Consider the following 20,537-nt stretch of genomic DNA (forward strand, 5'->3'; position numbering starts at 1 on the left):
TGAAATCTAGAAAATTATATAGTGCTTTTGGAGATCTTAATCTATTATCTGACATGAAAAGTATCTTTGTTTTTGTGATATAAATGGTTTCTCAGAGATGCTATATGGTTGTGAACCTTAGAACACCATGCTCCCTGAATAATTAAAGGTTGGTAACTCAGAGGACAGTGGAGAGAAGCATGATGGGTAGAAATAAGCTGTATCGTATATCCAATGATAATTGATATTCAAGAAGCGGCATGATCCATCATGATGGGATACATCATTGAGAAAAAGTATGCTCAGAAAAGGAAAACATTTGGTCAGATAGTAAAAATGAGGGATAACAAATGGAGCACATAAGCACTACTCATTTCCCAATAGAGGCAAAGGGATCTAGAGAGATGCCTCTATTTTCCTGAATAGATCCTCTATGGAGGAGCTATGGGAGAACATGAATAAGAATAACAGCACACAATGAGAAATTTTGGATATTTTACCATCTCCACAAATTGAGCAATATCCACACTGATGAGATCATAGATCCATTGAAGTATTGAATTTATTTTATATTTATCTTTGGTCATTTATGGCTCAATTTTTTGTTACTGTATTAATATTTCTTACTCTTCATTCGTTCTCCAGTATTGACGCTAGTAGCATTTTCTCTTTACGGTACCATTTTTCTAATTTAATAAGGTCACCATGACTCTTTACAGGATTATAGAAGCATAGGATCATAGGTTGAAAGCTGGATGGGACTTCAGATACCATTTAGTCTTATCCATTCATTTTAGAGATGGGAAAACTGAGACCCAGAAAGGTTCGGTGACTTATTTAAGATCACAGCAGTGGTAAGCGTCAGAGCCTGGATGTGAACCTAGTCTTTTTTTTTTTTTTTTCTGAATCAAGTCAATGTTCTTTCTTCCTCTTGCACTTATCTTCTAGAGCATTGGAATCAAACTCAAACGGAAACAGGAGCCACTAAATCATATGGAGGGATCCCTGGTAGCTTCACATTGATTTAGAAAACCACATAATAACATTATCTATGTTTTGTTTTGTTAAATATTTTCCAATTACATTTTAATCCAGTTCTGCCCCACTCTCCATTCAGGAATGTTGTGGCAAGATGAGTGATATCTCTTTTCTAGAGTATCAAAAACATGTTTTAGTGTAACAAAGATTTAATCTGTCATAAATCACTTATACCACTCTATTTGAATATTTACCATGAAATTATTACATAAATCATGTTTTAATTATCTATATTAAATCTGGGGTCACCAGATACTAAATTGTACCCCACCCAAATCCTAAATTGTAAACTCTTTGACATAAAGGACGATTAGTTTTAGCCTTGTCTCAAGATCTAATGCAGCTGGTGGGTCACAAAGCATATAGTTTTAAATTGAATTAATGAGCTGACCAGCAAAGACAACAAATAGATTGGACTCTTAAGGGCCTGTCCTTAGTCAGCTATGTTCCACCACTGAGCTAGTGCTCTCCTTATGGGAATGTAGCCCTCTATAATGATGTCAGCTTTTGAGCCATCTGTTCAGACCCCTATCAATTACAAAACATGGTCAATACCACATTTTTTCATAAATTTCCAAGCACCATTTCAGATGAATAGTAATACAGACATTTAAATAAATTCATGCAAAATTTAGATGGGCTAATCTTATATATATATATATATATATGACATATATATATATGACACTTACTTTTAAGTTAAAAACTCCTTTATTTGACTAAGAATCAAAAGAAAATGGATGCCTCTTCTCTTGATAATGCTAAAGGCTAAAGAAATTCCCTTACATAGTGGTTTTCATTTTTCCTATTTAAATTAATGAGCCAAAGAAGCCCTGTCCAGGAATGTCTTAAAGCTTGTGTTATCTTGCTTAAATGTGGTTTTGCTTACATTTGTTACTGCAGACACGATTTTATGTACTATTCCCTTCATAATTTGATTCCATTTATTTTGGATCATGCATCAATATTTCCAGCCCCTAATCAAAATTTGATCTTAAAATAGAATCCTCGAGGGCAAGCTGCTCAGCATAGCCAAACATAGATTAGACCAGATGAGAAGGTCATTGTATGTTTGGTATTCTTGTTACTGGTAAATAATAATAAGACATAGAAAGCCAGGCCAGGACCTTTTTTTGAAATAAGTAAATTTTAGATAACAAGAAAATGCTTAATACTCTACTTAATAATGAACTTTTAAAAAAAAATACATCTCTGGATTGTGTTAAACTCTTACATAAAAATTCCTAAAGAGGTGTTGCCAAATCAGTTAATAGGATATACCAAAACAAGGATTCCCAGACGTGATCTCTAGGTGATCCATGAAGCTGGTCATACAGTAAATTGCACAAAAGTTCAATGGTGACCAACTAACATGTAGGAGGCAGGATTTGAACTCTTTCTTTCTGTCTTTCCATCTTCAATGCTAGCACTCTCCCCACCTTATCATAACAATGATTGTCCATGAAGGCAGAAGTTGCAAGCATTGACATTTAGGGTAGGAGAAGGTAGTAATAGACATATAAGTTATGGAATTTTAAATTTAGAAGGGACATTAGTAACCCCCTTGACCTACACCCTTATTTTATAGATGATTGGGTCTGGGCCCAAGAGACATTTGTTAAATTGAATTGAATTAAATAACTATGACTAGGAGAAAGTCACTATTTATTTATTTGACCATTATCTATGTTTTATTGTATTTTTATTCATTTGGTTAAAACATTTCCTAATTACATTTTAATCTAGTTTAGGCAACAATTGGGTTGTGGGCTTTCATGCAGCTGGCAGGACATGAGTTTGGCATAAGGAGTAGGGGGTCAGAGACAAAAGGCAGGTAGGTTTGGGCATTATGGGGAAACTGAGATGAAGAAATTTCTCTAGAATATTATCACAGCTGATCGAGGGGGACATGGTCAGTGGTGCCCTGCTCCTGACTCCTGACAGTAACATGAGCCCCAGAAGGTGGAGTTAGATTGTGGACCTAAAGCCCTGAACTTTATGCCTCATTGACTTGAGTCACCTTCCAGCAACCTCAGGGACCTTACCTTTTGCCTCATGGGGCTTTCAGTGCCATCAGAAAATCACAATTTAGATGAGAGTAAACAAATCCACTATATGCTAGTGTAAGGGGAGAGGAGAGGCCCATTGATTGCTGATTGCCCCAACCCTACTTACCTTTATGAGGTGGGAACTCCTCTTAATTAAATCAATCCATTTATGATTGATTTCTTAAAATTCTAAGTAAAGGTCTGATCTTTCCTCATACCCCCTTAATTCCAGTTAGTAATTCCTCTAAGACTTCTTAATATATCCTATATGCATCTTGTTTGTACAAAGCGTTTGCATGTTGTCTCTTCCATTCGACTGTGAGGTCCTTGGCAGTAAGGGCTGTTATTTGGCTTTCTTAGTATCTCTGGGGCCTGCCACATAGTAGGGACTTTGTAAATGTTTGTTGATTTAACTTGACTTACCCTTTCCCCAATTTCCTCTCCAGGTACCTATTACCAGACACTACAATATATTCTACCCCATGTTAATCCACCAAATTCCAGTAACCTGAATTTTGCCTCAATCACAAATAAACTGGGGTCAACTAGAGATTGATCAAAATGGAAATTAAGACTGAGAAACTAACCTCTGCCTAAATGTTAGAAATGTTCCTAACTGGAGGCTCAGAACAAATATGATTGCACTTCTAATTTTTCATTTAAAATAAACTCCCTAAAAATTAAGAAAAATTTAAAAAAAAAGGGGGAGCAGCTAGGTGGTGCAGTGGATAGAGCTCTGTCCCTGAAGTCAGGAGGACCTGAGCTCAAATCTGAGCTCAGACCAAACACTTGACACTTACTAGCTGTGTCTCTGGGCAAGTCACTTAATCCCAATCACCTAAAAATAAATTAAAATAAACTCCCTAAAGTAGCAGAATAGGGAGACAAATGAATCAGAGGGGTCATCATATTACTCTTAGGCTTAACATAATTATTTAACTAATTATTGTAACTGGATGTTACACTGAAATAAGGACTACTTTTATGTATACGTGTGCCAGTTCTTTTCTTTTCTTTTCTTTCTTTCTTTCTTTTTTTTTTATTTCCCTAAGATAATAAATAAGTTCTTTAAGGGGAGGAATAGTTTAAGTTTTGTCTTTGTATTATCAGGATTCAGTACAGTGCCTGAATCATATAATGAATGTTTTTTGATTGGTTGATTAATTAAAATATTAGCAAGAGAAACCAAACATTTTGTGAATTTTAGGAGAATAAGAAAAGCGCTTTTTCTAAGTTTACCAAATGAGTATCTTACAAAGACCAAGTTTGTTCTTCCCCGTTAAGTTTGTTATGGTCGTTAAAAAAAAAAAACTATGCTCAAATATTATTTTAGAACCTGTGTTCTTTTCTTAGATGTTCCCATTAATATTTTTAAATCTTATTTTTATTAATATCATTTGTTTTTACTTCAATTCCACTTCTAAATTCTTCAGTGCTCCTACTCCCACAGAATGGGGGTGGGGAACAGTTCAGCAAAACTAAACATCCCCCTTAATCCTATATCTCTGCAAAGAGGGAAGGAAGTAGAAGGTGTCAACTATTTTCCAGGGCCCTACTTGGCAATTGTAATCACAGAGCACTAAGATTTTGAGGTTATTCTTTCAGTTTCCACCTTTGCAGCCATTATTTAGGGGAAATTCTGTTTAGCTTGTTCTGCATCAGGTCATAGAAATCTTCCTCTGCTTCTTTGAATTTTTGATAGATGCTGCAATTATATTCCATAACATTAATTCAACACAGTTTATTTAGCAATTCCCCAGTCAATGCATCCTAGTCATTTTATACCACAATGAAATAGTCTTTATGAATATTTTTGTGTAATGGAGTATTTTTTTTCCTGATTCTAACCCTCTTGGGTCATATGTTTAACAGTGGAGTCTCAGCCAAAGAATAGGCAATTTCAGTCACTTTTAAAGCGTATTTCCTGTTCAGGTTCATTTCTTTTTAAAGAAGCATACTCTTTTTTGTGAGCTCCAGAGACACCAGTATTTCTCAATCTTACTCTAGACCCTAAAATTTTAAGACATCAAGTTAAGGGTGCCTGCAGTATTGAGTAGGCCATTTTATTTTCCTAAGAATTGTGTTATGATTGAGTTCACATTCACCACAATTACTTTACAAATTATTATTTATTAATAAGCACTTATTCTTATTGGATTTTTATAGCACAGCACTATTTGCAAAGTTCTTGGTAATCATTTAAAATGATTCTGTAAGGCAAGGCACGTACATCTACATTTATTGTTAGAATGTAGGAAGACACTAATTGACAGAGAGGGGTGCAGCAGCTTGCCTAGGGTCATGGAAGAGTATAGCTACATCAAACTGAAAGCCTATCTCCCCAGACCACTGTAACCACTACAACTTTCATCTACAACTTACTCCATGCCTTTGTTGTATAAAGTTGGGGAGGGGGGAGTATTTTAGAACATATTAAATGTCTCTCTTCAGGTAGGAAAAGTACAAAGTGAAAGAAATTCAGATTAGCAGAAATTTCTTCCATACTTCATCTCCCTAGGATGGAAGCAAAGATATGGATGCTTAGCCCATTGAAAAGAATTCAAATAAACAAATCCTAGCTATATAACTGAGTGGTTAGGGATATAAAGTTTTCATGTCTTATTCACACTATTACCCACAGGTATCTTTGCTAAGGTTCCCCTGGATTTCAACTCAGATTTTTTTTTTCAAAGCCCATTACGCTACCTTGCCGCAAAATACAATTCTTTCTTTGTTTCCATTTCAAAAGTGACACAGTCCTGTGTGCATGAATAAAGCTAGGTTGAAGTTTGAGCTTTCCAAAATAGCTTTGAAACTCTCAAAGATTCCTGATGCTGGCTGAATAAGTTTGAAATCTCCAAATATTGTGGGTTTTTTTCCCTTCATGGAAGGAATGCACGATATATACACAGGCATCATCAATATTTCAAACTACTGTGGAGGAAGTGTGATAACCATTGAGGAACAAAGAAGTCTTACTTCAGCTGCTCAGGGCTGACTAGAAAGTAAAAGATTGTTTCAATCTTTGGCCTTCACTTTCTGTTTTAAGGACCTTCTCTGCAAGCCTTAGCACCTCCTTTTCATTGGAAACTCTGTGTGGAGTTTCTTTCTTCCATTCTCTTTCTTTGTCTCTGGCTTTCGTGTTTCTCATTTTGGGACTCTCTTTCTGTCTCTATGCATGCTTCTTCCTCCTGCTTTCTTCTCCTAATTGTCAAGCACTTTCTCATCTGCTTGACTTTCTCTTTCGCTTATTGCCAGACCCTCTCCTTTGCCAAGGAGCGACAAACAGCACTTCTCTGCTGATAGAGCTTTCTGTCTCACACTAACATCAGTGGGAATAGCTTGGTTTTCTTACCAAAGAGGAAAGGCAAAAAATCCATTATCTTCATCAGTCTTTTCTCTAGACTATGACACTGGGTCAACTTTAGAAAAGGACATTTAAATCAAGTTGAACTTCAAACAAAATTTCACTTTAACAGGACTTTTGGATCCAAAAAAAGAATTCTAACATTTGATCAGCTATTCACAAATGATGTCTTTTAAAGAAGTACAAACCAAATATGAAATTGTAAGCTTTTATATTTGATGTTATCTGAAGATAAGCTAGTACTTTGAATCACAAAAAAGAGACTAATTGGAACAGAATGCCAATACATCCTCAAATTATGAAATTAATAAAAAAAAAACTACAGGCACTGTACAGGTAGTACTATGGCCTTGTAGGATAACTCCCTTGCAAATGTTATACAAATCCTTAAGAAAAAAATGCCCAATTTAAGGAAGACTAAATTCTCCAAAAAGTCATTAATTTTAAAACACCTAATATAATAAGGATCAGCTTCTTTTTCAAGAATTCAGTCTCTGAATTCAATTTCCTAGAATTCAATCTCTAAGGGTAATATTAGCTACAAGAGAATTTCAGGAGATCATGAAAGGGAATAAGAGAGAGAAGAGGGTGGACTGGCAAATTAAGATGAAAATGTCATTTCCATTAGTACCATGGAGTAAAAATCTAAGCATTCTTATTCAAGAATTTTTAATCACTCCAAGATCCTCAAGACACCATAAGAAAATACAAACTCTGTCTTTTCCCCTAGAAGTACAGTTTGATGACTAAAACACAAAACAAAACAAAAAAGTCTCCTTCACCTATGCTTTGTTGGTGTTGTCAAAAAGCAGTAACATTGAAAAACTTTATGACTAAAATCAAATTAGCCCCGATTTGGGGAATATTGAAAGGCTTGGCTCTGCTCCAGGCAGGTCCAAATTTCAAAGACCTCTTTTGTTTTCAGTACTCTGTGTGTTGTGGTTTGTCCTTTGATCCCCATGAAGACCATGACATCAGAAAGATGAGGCTATGATTTGCAAATGAAATGGATTTAAGTGAGGGAGGGCTGTGCAAAGTCACCAGCCTCACTTTCTCCTCCAGAGCCATCTGGGTCCAGTGGCCAGATATAGATCAGGACAACTGGAGATGGCCCAGGATACAGTGGGGGACTTTGGTCTTTTTAAGCTAAGCTCTTTCCCAGGTCTCTCTTTGAGACAATGCCCTTTCAGTGATTAGGTCTGTTTAGTTAGTGACGGCAATGGGGATATCACATGACCTGTTATAGTAATACCTAACCAACAGAGTACTTTAAAGTTTATATTATCTCCTGGAAACCTCACAAAGAGTGAAAAATACTGATTATATAACAAGCGCTCTGCTTGGTGATGAAGATGCAAATATAAAATAGGTAGTCCCTGTCCTCAAGGAATTTATATTCTCATGGAAGAGATGACATTTATAAGGGAATGGTGACCAGGAAGACTCCAGGACTGTAACTAGAACAGTAGTGTAGTACAATCAATTGACACACTTTTTCCGAAGGCAATGATAATGTTGATTGTATTCCTCTGAGCAAAAGGAAGAAAGTCTCTCTCTCTCTGTCTCTCTCTCTCTCTCTCTCTCACTTTCAGATTTGGTCTAGGCACTATATTTTTCTTTCTCATCTAGAGCATCTAGGGGCTAATTTCTCATTGCCTCTACCATTACCTCTTTTCTTGATTGTGTGTTAGAAACAGAATTCTCCAATTAGATCTTCCTGGCTTGTCCCATCTTTAATGTTGAAAGATCTCTTTCTACCAACAGATGATCTAGATTACCCCTCTTCCAAGTACCTAGATCCAATTGCTATATGTCTCCTATTTTCATATTATTTTGAATTAATCAGCTGAATAGTAAGCACTTTCTATGTGTCTGGCACTGTGCTGGGTGCTGGAGATGCAAATGCGACGAATGAAACAATCCTTATTCTCAAGGAGTTTATATTCTAATAAGAAAGATAGCAAATAAATGTATAAGAATATACATAATAAATAAAAATATTAAATTAAATTAATAGTAACTTAAATGCAAGGCAATTTAGATGAGTGGGAGGCATCAGGAAAAACCTTGTGTAGAATGTGTTATTTAGAGAAATCGAGTTTGACTGTATTGCAGCATGTAGGAGGGGGGTGATGTCCAACAAGGACAGGTTGTCAGTGGCTAACAAACCTAAACAATGGAGTTTATATTTGATTTTAAAGGCAATAGGAAGCTACTGAATTTGATTGCATAGAGAATAACATGGTAACATATCCATTTACAGAAAATTATTTTGACAATGGTTAGAAGATGAACCTGATTTGGGAGAGACTTGGGATCCTAGGAGGGTGTCCCAATATTAGAGGTGATGAGGGCCCAACCAAAGGTGGTAGCCATGTGAGTGTGATAAGGGAGAGGATGAGTGGAGAAACATTGTAATAGTAGAAACAGTAAGATTTGGAACTGATTGGATACATGGAGCGAGGGAGAGTGTGGGTTCGAGGATAACATTAAAGATATAAACCTAAGAGAATGGAAGGATACTAGTCCTTTTTATAAAAATGGGGAAGTTTTAAAGATGAGTGAATATGAGAGTAAGGTAGAGTTCTTTTTTGGACATGATGAGTTTGAGATGTCTTCAAGATGGTTAGTCTTTTTATTCTAAACCCTATCCCTATTTGGGCTCAACTTTGCTCTTCACCCTTTAATCACACTGGGCTGACCTCTAACATTCTAGGACCAGTTGACAATGGACAGCTTTTTGTCTTAACCTATGGCTCTTAGTGTGTGTGTGTGTGTGTGTGTGTGTGTGTGTGTGTGTGTGTTTATCTGTCTATCTATCTCTCTATCTATTTATCTACCTATCTATCCTATCTTTATAAATTACTCCCATTTCATGAGAAGTCTCTTCTAATAAAGTAAAACAGTTAAGTAAAACTAATAATAAAGTGACCTCAACTGAAAGGGCATGTAACATTTCATATCTATAGCATATACCCTCCTCACTTTTGTATGAAAAAATACAGAAATCTACTTTCTCTCCCTCCCACCTCTCACTCCATTGGAAAAAAATAGAAGAGTAAAACAAATTTCTAAAAATAAAATAGTCAAGCAAAATAAATTCCCTCAATGACTTTGTGCAAAACACCAAGTCTCTTTCTGCACATGATATCCAGCACCCTCTCTGTCATGTATAGCATGTTTTCTCCTCTGTCCTCTGGAATCACAAGTGATCTTTGTGTTTCATCAGTTTATAAAAGCCTTCAAAATTTTTCATTTTTTTTTACTATTGATGTTATATATTGGGCTCCTGGTTCTACTTACTTCACTCAGCATCAATTCATAGATGTCTTTCCATGGCTCTTTGAATTCACCTATTGCTTCATTTCTTATAGTATTCTATCACATTCATAGGCCACAACTTATTCAGCCTTTCATCAGCTCATGGATATCTCCTTATTTACTAGTTTTTGCACCATCTTCTGCATGAAACCCTTCCTGATCCCCACAGCTGCTAGTGCCCTTCCCAAACTACTTTGTATTTAGTGACTGTATATTTAATAACTTCGTATATATGAGATATATTCTATATGTTCTCTTCTTCAACATTAAAATGTAAGCTCATTGTAAGTAGGGGTTGTTTAATCCTTTGTACTTGTAACCCTAGCACCTAGCAGCATAGTAGTTGGCACGTGGTGCGGGCTTAATAAGTACTCAGTGATTGATTACCCATGAAAATTTCAGAAGAAGAAATTTAGGATCTGGAAGCCATTCTTCCTTTCCATGAAATCACATTACTCTGTTAAATTACATGACTTTTCTGTAAAATCATCCCTGAAAAATAAAGCAACATACTTTTATTTATGGCCAGGATAATGATTATGATTGATAAGTGAGGTCATTCACTAAGAGCTCTCTCTTATCTCTTCCTCCTACCACATCATTCAGATTCCTTCCACCACTATCTCCTCTTTCACCTCATCTCACAAACCAATACTACTACTGCTACTTCTACTACTACTACTGCTGCTACTACTACTACTACTAATCATAATGATAATAGCAACATGATTATGATGATGGTGATGATAAATATTATTTATATAGAACTTTAAGGTTTACAAATATTGTCTCATGTGATACTTGCAACAACCTTGTGCTGTAGGTATTATTTTATACCCATTTTACAGATGAGGAAACAAAGGCTGAAAGAGGTTAAATGACTTCCCCATTTTTGAACAGCCAGTAAGTGTTTGAGGCAGGATTTGAACTCTTCCTGACTCCAAGTGGTCTCTCTTCTTTTTGTCAAAGCAAATCCCTCTAAATGCATAAATGATCCTGTTACATCTAGTCTTCTGCAGTAGATTTTCACCTCTATCACCTCACGTCCCTCACTAATATTCAATTGCTCCCATCTACTGATTGCCTCCCTCTTGCCTAAGAAACATACTCGTATCTCTCTTATTCTCAGGAAAAACAAAATAAAACAAACCTCTCTTGGTCCATTGTTTGCTATAGTACCATACACCTCTTTTCTTTCATGGCTAAACTCCTGGAGAAGATCATCTACAATAGATCCTTCCATCTCTTTTCCTCTTCCTTTATTCTTAACTTTTGGCTTCTGATTTCATCAATCAATTGAAACTGCTTTCTCTCTCTGTGTCTCTATCTTTCTATCTCTCTCCCCCCTTTTCCCCCCTCTTTTGTTACCAATGAGCTCTTAATTGCCAAATCTAAAAGCCTTTTTTTCCCAGTCCTCATTCTTCTTGACCTCTCAGAGCCTTTGACACTGTTGATGACCTTCTTTATCTTGACATTTTCTTCTCTCTAGGTTTCCATGACACTACTCTCTCCTGGTCCTCCTCCTACTTATCAGACCTCTTCTCAGTCTCCTTTGCTAGATGTTCATCTAGATTGTGCCAGCTAACCATGCTCTAAGTGGTTAGTCAGTAAACAATTACTAAGCACATGCTATGTGCCAGGCACTGTGCTAGGCTCTGGGTTTGCAAAGAAAGGCAAAAGAAAGTCTGTGACCTTGAGGTGCTCATGATCTAATGGGGGAGACAACTGCCAATAACTTGTCTCTCAAGGCTTTGACCTCAACCCCTCTTATGTTCCCCCTCTATACTATTTCACTTGGTGCTCTTGTGATCTCATCAGCTCCCATTGATTCAATTATCATTTCTATACAGATGCCTTGCAGATCTATTTATCCAACCTCAAACTCTCTCCTGACCTCCAATCTCATATCTCCAACTGCCTCTTAGACAATTCAAACTGGCTGTCCTCTAAGACATCTTAAATTCAATGTGCCCAAAACTGAATTCATATTTTCCCCCAAACCCTCATCTCTTCCTAGCTTTCCTATTACTTTTGTGGGTAACTTCATGCTTCTAGTCACCTAGGCTCTCAACCGAGGTAACATCCTCAACTCCTTATTCTCTCTTACTCCTCAGATCCAATCAATGTTCAAGTCTAATTAATGCTATCTTTTGCAATATCTCTCATATATGATCTCTTCTGTCCTCTGACACTACCACACCCTGATGCAGCTCTTATCACCTCACACCTACACTATTCCAATAGCCTGATGGTTGGTCTCCCTTCCTTAAATCTCTCTCCACATCAATATATCTTCCACTCAGCTATGAAATTGATCTTTCTAAATTGTAGATCTGACTATGTTATCCCCCTATTCAATAAATACTTTTGTCTCCTTATTACCTCCTGGATCAAATATAAAATCCAGTGTTTGACTTTTAAAGCCCTTCCCAACTGAGTCCTGTCCTACTTTTACAACAGTAACAGCAGCAGCAGCAGCAGCAGCAGCAGCAGCAGCAGCAGCAGCAGCAGCAATAATAGCCTGCTTAGCCATTCTTCAATAGGAGTCTTAGTTTACAATTTTAGGCTACCATGAAAAGAGCTGATGTAAATATTTTTGTACATATAGATTGTTTTTTTTTCTTTCTTAATTTCTTTGGGTTATAGTCTAGTAGTAGATTTTCAGTACAACAAGATTTAATTGTAATTTCTCATCCTTCATTTGTGTGTGTGTGTGTGTGTGTGTGTGTACATATGTATGTATGTGTTCTGTAGCTCTGTTCTATACCTGCAAGTTTCCTTTCCTTGGTGGATAAAGATTTACGCAATTTACACAAGTGCAGATTCTGGGTAAATGAGTTGAAGTTTGGTAACTTTATAAGCATAGTTTATAATAAAATATAATTATAATATAATGTGAAAGTTTAAATATATTTTATATAATAGCATAATTGTAATATAGTATCATATAATATTATATTTCACCATTATGTTATATTTAATTATAATATAGCACAATATTATTATATTATTATAATAATGATAAACATTATTATTATTGTTTATTATTATTATTATTATTATTAGTAGTAGTAGTAGTAGTAGTAGTAGTAGTAGTAGTTATATTGTCAATCAACCATGCCCCCAAAATTACCAAGTTGTGACCCTTTGGCCCAGATATACTACTTCTAAACCTATAAATAAATCATAGATATGTCCTTTGTTATCCCTTGATTCAACAAAACTCCAAGTCAAATGGAAAATCCATTATCTTTCAAAACCCTTCCTAACCTGACCTCTCCTACTTTTCCAGTCTTTTTACCCCTTTCTTCCTCCATTATCCAGTGACAATGGCCTTCTTGTTGTTCCTTGCACATAACACTCTATCCTCCAATTCAGTGCATTTTCACCAGCTGTCCCTCATGCTTGGAATTCTTTCCTTCCTCATCCCCAACTCTTAAATCCATGAATTCCTTCATGTCTCAATTAAAATCCCACCTTCTGCAATAAGCTCTTCCTTATCCCTCAATGCTAGTGCCTTCCCTCTGAGCTTATCTTTAATTTATTCTACATATGTCATCTTTGTATATTTTGTTCGCAGATTGTTTCCCTCAGTAGACTCCTCTAGTAGCAGCTTGAGAGGTGAGACTTGTTTGTTTGTTTTTCTCTTTTTTTTCTTAGTGTCTCCAATGCTTAGCCTAGTACCTGCCGCATAGTAGCTTCTTGATCAATGCTTGTTGATTTGACTGTACTGTGGGGGCCTTTTGTTAGATGCTACACAGAGGCCAAAGATGCATCAGATATGATCTAGACTCTCCCTCATGATTTACATATACTAAAAGTTTATGAACACTTCAAGGCAGTGAGTGCCAAATGAGAAACTTCAAGAGTGCTCTTGAAATGAAAGGAAGGGGACAGGGATCATTGTGAACTGTGATGGAAAGGGGAGGCTTCATAGAACAGGAAAGGCTTGAGCTGGGCTTTCAAGAATGCATAGGAATTGGCCAAAAAAGGAAGGCTAGTCTAGAAAGGGAAATGGAATAAGTAAAAGCAACAAATTGTGTAAATGTATTAGTTGGCTTGTATATACTATCCATGATAGAGGGAAAGTTTCATTTTGGGGACTCCTGGAAGCTGGGACAAATATGTTCAAGAACAGATTTTTTATAATTCTTTGAAAGGCAAGATGTTTTTCATAATTGTGTAGGCAGTGGGAACTACTGAAGTTTTTTTTGAATTACAAAATGGTGTAGTGAAATCAACATTTTAGGAAGATTGAGTTGACAATGGTATCCAACATAGGTGATAACAATAGCTGATACTATAATAGCACTTCAAAATTTGCAAAAATGCTTTATATTTTTTTGGATTCTTGGTTTAGCATAATGCTGTTATTATATTAATTCTCCTAATTCTGCTCACTTTGCTCATCAGTTCATAAATATCTTCCCGTTTTCCTCTGAAGGTGTCCATTTCATCATTTCTTGTGACACAATAATGTTCCATTACATTCATATGCCAGAATGCATATAGCAATTCCTCAATAGAAAAATCACCACTTTATAGTTTCCAATTTTGGGCTACCATGCAAAGAGCTGATTATACACACACACACACACTCACACACACACACACACACATATGTATACACACATATATGTATACACACATACATACATGTGCATGTGTATGATCTTCATGTGTATACATGTGTGTATATGTAGGGATATATACATATGTGTATATGTGTGTATATGTACACATATATATGTAAATATAGATCCTTATTCTATCTCTTTGATTTCTTTGGGTTATGAGCCCAGTAGTGATGTATTTGGGTCAAAGCATCAAGGTTTGGTAACTTTCAGGGCATAGATCCAAATTATTTTTCAACATGGTTGTACCAATTCGGAATGCACCAAAATTTATGTGTTTTCCCATAACCTCTTCAACAATTGTCATTTTCCTCTTTTGTCATTTTTGCCTGTATGATAGGTATGTGATGTAACCTTAAAGTTACTTTAATTTATGTTCTTGAATCATTACTTTTTTAGACCATTTTTAATGTGATTATTGAGAGCCTGTATTTCATCCTTTGAAAACTATTTATATCCTTTGACCATTTTTTTTTTCCTGTGGAGGAATGCCTCTTAGTCTTATAAATCTGAATCAATCAATTATATATTTCATAAAAGAGACATTTATAATGGAAATATTGCAAATTTTTCCTCAGTTATTTGTTTCTCTTCTCAAACTTATAAATTCACAGCTTGTTGGCCAAAGATCACAGGGGGAAAGGAGGAATGAAGTTACTTACAGGGAGTTTATGAATCCATATACATAGCAAATGTTGTCATTCGTCATTATTTATTTTCTCAATTTGCCATTAGGTATTAAGATGACAATCATACTTTCCTAAGTGACATTTTCCCATAGATCATATAATTAATATTACTAAGTTGACAAAAAAGATTCAGTTAAAAGAAGATCTTACTGTTCATATTGTTTGTTGACTTAAAAAATTGATTTTGCAATGGCAAATTTACTTTAACAGTTCTCCTATTTAAAAAAAATTGTCTATCCTATATATACAAAAATATACAAGTTTCCTTTAAAGATAGAAAAACAGAGATGACTTTGTTCAGTGACCCTCTGATCACTAATACTAATAAAAATAAGAAATGGAGAGATGTATGCCAGCCAAATGTATTCAACACTGTCATGGAAGAAATCCAGGGCAGAATTCAAGTTGAGAGATTCCTTATTGATGGTGAGGTCATGCAGATACTGTTTGTGCATTACAATATGTTGATTGTATTAAGGCCCAAAATTGTTGCAGAGCCTTCTGGAGACAGTTCAAAGGCAATTTGAAATGAGAGCTGTAAATTTAACTTTTTTCATTTTTTTCAGTTAAGTAGTATTGTGCCTATCACTTTTCTCCTACTTAAATATGAAGCATACTTAAGTATTCAGATCTTAAATGAAAGTAGATGACAGCTTCTTTTTCTAACAGGGTCTTTTGTTTGGTTTTGTTTGTTTGTATTAAAAAAAGATAAGATAAACTAAGCAAATATCTAAGGGAATGAATTCTTCAGGATTTTTAAAAACTCTCACCTCAATATTGGTGTTATTTTCCATACAAATGAAATATTTTGTCTCTGTATTCTATTATTTCCAAGGTTCTTAACAGAACTATTCAGTGCAGCAAGATGTAATTATTTCCTGTCCCTCATTGTGTGTGCATGTGTGTGTGTTTGTACATGTGTATTCTGTAGCTTTGCTCTACATTTGTAAATGTCCTTAGTTAAATTTTGTTTACATAAGTGCAAATAATTTAAAACATAACTGATAAGAACATTCAGTAACAATTTTAAAAATATATATTATATGAAACAAGTTTAATGTTGGATACTGGACTTATTTTTATGCTAATAAGCATTTTCATATTAATTTTTTTAAAAATTGAGATGAAAATGATCAATGTCAAGCTGACCCACAGATTATCATTATTCAACTGCGTAATATACAGTTCTATATGAAATCTTTAGAAAAACTGGAATCATAGCCATTAAATTTACACATCTCAAGAGGGCTTGGGCATAATTTATCCCTAATTTTCTTGGTTATGATAATAACTGCAAAAGTACATTGCTGATGAAGGATCTTGAAAGAAAGAGAGCAGAAGAATGAAATGGTGATCAGCACAGAGGCTTAAATGAGCAAGATTATTCACATAGGAAAACCCAAGTGGATAAAGAATGCCTAATGTCCACACTATGATGAGTAATTGGATGGCTAGCATAACATTCTTATCCATGAGTACATAGCTCTTAGATACTTCATATGAACCAGATGCTTTCAAAATTGAATAGCAGGAGGAGAATGGCTATATTACCTCTGGGAAATTTTGAAATTCTCTTTAAAACTTCCAATCTTCTCCTAGAAACACAGGTCTTACTTTTCAATACTTATATTCTTCATGCCTCTGATGCAATCTCTGAAGAATTATATTTGAACATCACCCAAAGGGAAATGGAGAAGCCTATGATAAACATGGTGGAAGTAAACAAGCCACAACACATTAAAAAAAGAAAAGTATAATGGAAGTCATGAAAAGAATATATGAGCAAAAAAGAAACAACCTAGCCATATAGCTACAGTGAGGGATAAACTATGGATAGCCCATCTCCAATAATCATATCATTAGACCAAGAGAACTTGAGAAAGGCCCCTAGCACATTGAGTGGATCCCCTCTGTGTTCATTACAGATGAGTCAGATAGGATGAACTGACACAGATAGATTGTGATTTATATCAAGAGAGGGAATATTCACATTACTGAGACCACAGATCCATATGAGGATTTTCATTATCACCTAACCATACTAATAATGCAAGTACTATTGTGGGAGGGTTCATTAAATTTTTAATATTAAACAGAAGTCCTCATAGTTGTAAAGTTTGGAACCATTCTGCTAAGACACTGAAGTACTCTAAATAGAAGGTGTTAAGAACCTGAACCAGTAAGAATAGAAAAGAAGGGATAGTAAGAGACATTTTGGAGGGGGAAGGCAAAGGAATAAGCATCTATTAAGCACATGCTGTGTACCAGAGATGGTACTGAGTGCTCTACAAATGGTATCACATTTTATGGAGAATCCAAAGCAATTGGTAGCTGCCTAGAAAAGGAGATGGAGGAGTCAGATGATTAATATAAGTCTGAGTGACAATCAAAGTAATGAGAGAAGTAGGGAAATCAGGAGATGCAATACTTTTTTGGGGGGGAAGAGTTTCTCACTGCTAAGTTTTATTTGTAGTATATAGAAGTGCTGCTAATTGATGTGGATTTATTTTATATCCCACAACATTGGTAAAATTGTTTCACCTAGTTTTTTAGTTGATTCTCTAAGAATACCATCATATCATCTGCAAAGAGTGATAGATTTGTTTCCTCAATGCCTGCTTTTATTCCTTCATTTTTTTCTTATTTTATTGCTATAGCTAGCATTTCTAGTGCAACATTGAATAATAGTGGTGATAATGGACATTCTTGCTCCACTCCTGATCTTATTGGGAAGACTTTGAGTTTATCTCCTTTACAAATAATGCTTGATCTTGGTTTTAGATAAATATTATTTATCATTTTAAGATAGACTCCAATGATTTCTATGCTTTCTGATGTTTTTAAAAGGACTGGGTACTGTATTTTGCCTAAGGCTTTTTCTGCATTCAGTGATATAATCATGATTTTTATTGTTTTTGTTATTGATATGGTCAGTTTTGTTGATAGTTTTACTAATATTAAATGAGTCCTGTATTTTTGATATAAATGTCACCTTGTCATACTGTATGATCTTTGTGATAAATTATTGTAATCTCCTTGCTAGTGTTATAATTTTTATATCTATATTCATTAAGGAAAATGGTCAACAGCTTTCTTTCTCTGTTTTTTCTCTGCCTGGTTTAAATATCAAAACTATATTTGTGTCATGAAAGGAATTTGGTAGGATATCTTTACGTATTTTTTCAAATACTTTATATGTCATTGGTATAAATTGTTCCTTAAATGTTTGGTAAAATTCACTTGTAAATCCCTCTGGTCTTGAGGATATTTTCTTAGGGCGTTCATTGATGGTGTGTTCAATTTCTTTTTCTAAGATAAGGTTATTAAAGTATTCTATTTCCTCTTCCGCTAATCTGGGCAGTTTATATTTTTATAAATATTCATCCATTTCACTTAGATTGTCAGTTTTACTGGCAGATAATTGGGCAAGATAACTCCTAATAATTGTTTTCATTTTATCTTAATTAGTGGTGCAGTCACCCTTTTCATTTATGGTAGTAGTAATTTTGTTTTCTTTTTTAATCAAATTAACCAATGGATTATCTATTGAATTTTTTTGTGTAAAACCAGCTCCTTATTTTATTAGTTCAATGGTTTTTTTAACTTTCAATTTTATTAATCTCTCCTTTGATTTTCAGGATTTCCATTTTGGTGTTTAATTGGGTATTTTTAATTTGTTCTTTGTTTAGTTTTTTTTTTTAAGTTGCATATCCAATTCATTGATCTACTCTTTCTTTTACTGATGTATGCATTTAGAGATAAAAAATTTCCCTTAAGTAGTGCTTTGGCTGCATCCCACAAATTTTGGAATGTTGTCTCACTGTTGTCATTCTCTTTAATGAAAGTATTGATTCTTTTTATGATTTGTACTTAGACCCACTCATTCTTTAGGGTTAGGTTTTAGTTTCCAATTAATTTTTCATCTATCTTCCATAGCTCTTTAATGAATGTAATTTTTATTGCATTAGGGTCTGAAAAGGGTATATTTAAGATATTTATGCTTTTCTGCATTTGGTTGTGAGGTTTTTATGTTCTAATACATGGTCAATTGTTGTAAAGATGCCACTTACAGCTGAGAAAAAGGTATACTCCTTTATATTCCCATTCAGTTTTCTCTAGAGGTATATCATAGCTCACTTTTCTAAGATTCTATTCCTCTCCTTGAATCTTTTCTTATTTATTTTATGGTTTATCTAGTTCTGAAAGGGGAAAGTTGAGGGTGCTCTTCAGTACAGTTTTACTTATCTATTTCCTCCTGTAATTCACTTAACTTTTCCTTTGTGCCATTTGGTGTATATATGTTTAGCATTATTTATTTTCTATGGTGCCTTTTAGCAAGATGTAGTTTCCTTGCTTATACCTTTTAATTTGGTCTTTTTTTTTTTGCTTTTGCTTTGTCTGAGATCATGATTGTCATCCCTGCCTTTTATTTATTTTTTTTACTTCAGCAGAAATATAATACATTCTGCTCCAGCCCCTTATTTTAACTCTGTATGTGCTTGTCTGCTTCAAGTGTGTTTCTTACAAACAACATATTGTGGGATTCTGATTTCTAATCCCTTCTGTTATCTAGCTTCTTTTTTTGGGGGAGGGAGGCAATTGGGGTTAAGTAACTTGCCCATGGTCACACAGCTAGGAGGTATTATGTGTCTGAGGCTGGATTTGAATTCAGGTCCTCCTGACTCCAGGGCTGGTGCTCTATCCACTGTGACACCTAGCTGCCCCCTATCCAGCTCCTTTTTATGGATGAGCTCACTCCTTTCACATTCACAGCTATGATTGCTAACTGCATTTCCCTCAGTCCACTTTTCTTCTGTGTATTCTTCTCACTCTCTTTTTATCCTATCCCTCCTCTATGGTCTGTTTTTATTATGATCACTGCCTCTTTTATCTGCCCTCCATTTTATCACTCCTTTCCTGCGTTTGTCATTTCCACTTCCACATGTGTGTGTGTGTGTGTGTGCTTGTGTGTGTATATACATGCATATATTATATATAATATACATATTTATTTATTCACTTATTTATTTCCTCTTTGAACCAATTTAGGTGTGAGTTTTTCCTTGTGTGCCTCTTTTATGTAAGATATTTTTTCCTGTTCTTCTCCCTTCTCTATTTTCTTATGGAAATCCTTCCCTCTTTCTCAACTTCTTTTATATCACCCCAATTCATTTTCACACCCCCTTTCCATGTAGAATCCTTTTCACTGCCCTAAAAATAATGATGTTCTTAGAAGTTATGTGTATCATCTTCTCATATAGAAAGTTAAACAATTTAACCACATTGATTCCCTTATGATTTCTCTTTCATATGTACCTTTTTATGCTTCTCTTGAGGCTTGCATTTGAAAGTCAGATTTTCTATTCAGCTTTGGTCTTCTCATCAAGAATGACTGAAAGGCCTCCATTTCATTTAATACCCATTTTCTTTTACCTTGAAGAATTATATTCAACTTTGCTGG

Source organism: Vombatus ursinus, unplaced genomic scaffold (genome assembly GCF_900497805.2).
Source record: "Vombatus ursinus unplaced genomic scaffold, bare-nosed wombat genome assembly UNPS02014773.1, whole genome shotgun sequence".
NCBI lineage: Eukaryota > Metazoa > Chordata > Mammalia > Diprotodontia > Vombatidae > Vombatus > Vombatus ursinus.